The sequence below is a fragment of the Octodon degus genome, unplaced genomic scaffold (genome assembly GCF_000260255.1).
Source record: "Octodon degus isolate 3935 unplaced genomic scaffold, OctDeg1.0 scaffold00017, whole genome shotgun sequence".
Lineage (NCBI taxonomy): Eukaryota > Metazoa > Chordata > Mammalia > Rodentia > Octodontidae > Octodon > Octodon degus.
The window spans coordinates 24927006-24930172 of record NW_004524593.1 but is presented as its reverse complement, the minus strand read 5'-3'; the positions used below and the strand labels follow the sequence as shown (position 1 = coordinate 24930172).

Genomic DNA, 3167 nt, shown 5'->3' with positions numbered 1-3167 from the left:
CAGGTATGTGGTGCCTTCTTACCTCAGAAATATTTGCAGCAGATTTTCACTGTACCCAGTAATTGTGTCGAGCCTTTACTCTTCAGTATTTTCTTGCTGAAAGATACTGCTGAGGTATTGTGCAGGTGTATACCCAAAAATTCAAATATTTATAAAGTATTTATTTTGGCTTGAAGATCCTGTAAATCATCGTGGGGAAAAGATGTATCAAAATAAATGGAAGTCACTTCAGAAACAAGCTTAAGTAAGTCCATTTCAGTTAAATAAATTGTTTAAAGCAAAAAAATAATAATAATAAAATAAATGTAAACCCCTGCTACATTTACTAGTATAGCTACTAAACTTTGTCACTTTCTAGATAGATAGTTTATGCTATTGCTATTGAATATTGTTCTATTGTTAGCAGAGGTACATTTGTACCATTTAATAGATATTTGCTATAGTTCAATATTTAGTTTGTCTTAGTGTTCATGCTATAATTAAAGATCTCTTTTCCATGGTTAAGGATGGTATATTATTGCACCTTACAGTTTGTATTTGATGCTACAATTAATGCTGGTTTTATTACAACAACCACAGTGACATAGCTGTTGTTTTTAATTGTTTTCATGGGATGCCAATATCAGGATTGCCTTGGTATCATTAACATTACCAGGAATGTAACACATTCCTGTGTACTAAGCCAAATACATTTGCAACCTCCCACCTCAAGTAAATAGGGGTGGTTGGATCCTTGAACAGAGGCAAAAACAAATAGCCATGCCCAGTGCACATAATTAGAAAGTGGACATTAGCTAAATAAATCTCCATGCTAGAAACAAAGCTTGAGGACTGATTCACGAGAGGGAAGACCGCTCCTTCCTCCGGCAGCCATGGCCAGTGTGCTCTGTAACAGGGCCAGACTGGTTTCTTATCTCCCAGGATTTTACTCTTTAGTTAGAAGAATTGTTAATCCAAAGGCCTTTTCAACAGCAGGATCTTCAGGTTCTGATGAATCTCAGGTGGCCCCTGCATCCCCAGATATATGCTCTCGAACAGTGTGGCCGGATGAAGCCATGGGACCTTTTGGATCTCAAGATCAGCGTTTCCAGCTTCCTGGAAATATAGGCTTTGATTGTCACCTCAATGGGACTGCTGTACAAAACAAAAGCCAGGGTCATAAAACTTTCCCTGATGTTCTAGCAGAGCCTTTATCAATATGTAAATGAATTTCAGAGTAATAATACACCTGTAGAACAAGATATTAACAGTGCAGAAACTTATATTGAAAGTGTCAAGTTGAGTGTGTAATCCAAACATGTCCAGAATTGCTTCAAAGAGACTTTGAATCACTATTTCCAGAAGTGGCTAATAGCAAACTAATGATTCTGACTGTGACTCAGAAAACTAAGAATGATATGACTGTGTGGAGTGAAGAGGTAGAAGTTGAGAGAGAAATGCTCTTAGACAAGCTCATTAACAGTGCTAAGGAAATCTGCTATGTTCTTCGAGCAGAAGGCTACTGGGCTGACTTCACTGACCCATCATCTAGTGTGGCTTTTTTTGGACCATATACAAACAACACTCTTTTTGAAACAGACGAATACTACCAACACTTAGGAATTTCTGTTGATGATCTTGGCTGCTGTAAAGAAATCCGCCATAATCTCTGGGGTACCCATATATTTGTAGGACATATCTTCACTAATGCAACACCAGATAGCCATATCATGAAGAAATTAATTGGAAATTAGCCCGTAATGTCATTTTATTTTCTCTATTTATATTTAAATGGATTGATCAATATAAAATTGTCAAAAGACTTCACTTTTTAAAATATACTTATTTTGGATATTTATTTCAACATATATGGATTTACAACATTAATGAGTGATTGGGATTTTAAAATCACAAATGTTAATTCATACTGTTATTGAACAACATGTTAAATATACCACATTGCACAGAATGTGGAAATTAACATGTAACCAATATGTGATTTATTAATGTGAATTTCCCCCTTTATTGGAAACTTTAAATTTGTTTTCCAAAAATAAAGCATACATTTGGTTATAAAAAAAAAAGAAACAAAACTTTTCATTAAGTCAACCCACAAGCAACAATCCAGAAACACAAAAAATAAAAACATGAGAAGACAAGCCAAAACACTCATCCAAAAATTCACCACTCCCCCAAAGCTTATACATGGGGTACTGAGGGGGAGGAAACCAAAAGCTACACACTTTGATAATTCAAAATAATATCAGGGAAGATAACGAGACATTAACTCACAGAAGATAAACACAAATGGATATTGAGCCAAATAATCAAGTCAGTCTACAGAAGAGACTAATAAAAATCTAACGAAGTTAAACAAAATTATGCAAAACATGATCAGCATAGAAAAGACAGTCTGTTTAAAGGCTTCAAGTAGAAATTAAAGAGATTAAAAGTTCTATCAAAAGTGTAAGCAGAAGGGGCCAGTGGACTAAAGCGCCTGCTAAGCAAGCTTAGGAAAGTGCAGAGACTGTGGTTCAATCCTGGTGCTACATGTCATGCCAGCCCTACCCCCAGGGCAAGCTAAGCTGGCCACAGAGTCTAGGTGTTGTGGCCTATGCTTGTAATCCCAGTGCTGGAGAGGCTGAAAACAGAAGGATCATTATGAATCCAAGCTGAGTAGTGAAACCCTGTAACAACCAAATGCAATAAATAAATAAATAAATAAATAAATAAATGCAGCAAAAAATGAACAAAGTGAAGACAGTTTCTTTTCTCCTTCAGAATTAGAATACAAGGCTCTTATTGGTGGCCAATTAATGAGAGATGCATTAAAAAAACAAGAGGAAGGACAACCCACTCGCTATCTCCTCTTATCCCTGTCTAGGACAGAAGTTTTCTTTCCCCTAGTAAATATTCTGCTCTTAACCTCTGTTTATTCCTAAAATTCATTCTTCAGTTTTAGAGAACACAAACTCATCCCAGGTACCTTTTAGGTTGGGAGTTCCATTCCCCCATATCATTTGGAGGTCATCCATGGATGGAGATATATAAATTTCACGATCTCTTACTCCTTTAGAGTGCTTCATTCGGCATCAGCAGACATTTGATCCTTACATGCTTTTTATTAAATTTTTTTTTAATTTTTTTTTATTTATTTGAGAGAGAGAGAGAGAGAGAGAGAGAGAGAG

At 36.0% G+C, this 3167-nt stretch overlaps 1 protein-coding gene and 1 pseudogene across 1 annotated transcript in view; both read left to right on the top strand.

Annotated features, from left to right (window-relative positions):
• LOC101583592 (CSC1-like protein 1) overlaps positions 1-3167 on the top strand; it is a 32911-nt gene that overhangs the window by 24471 nt on the left and 5273 nt on the right. The window lies entirely within an intron of this gene.
• LOC101576167 lies at positions 834-1733 on the top strand (annotated as a pseudogene).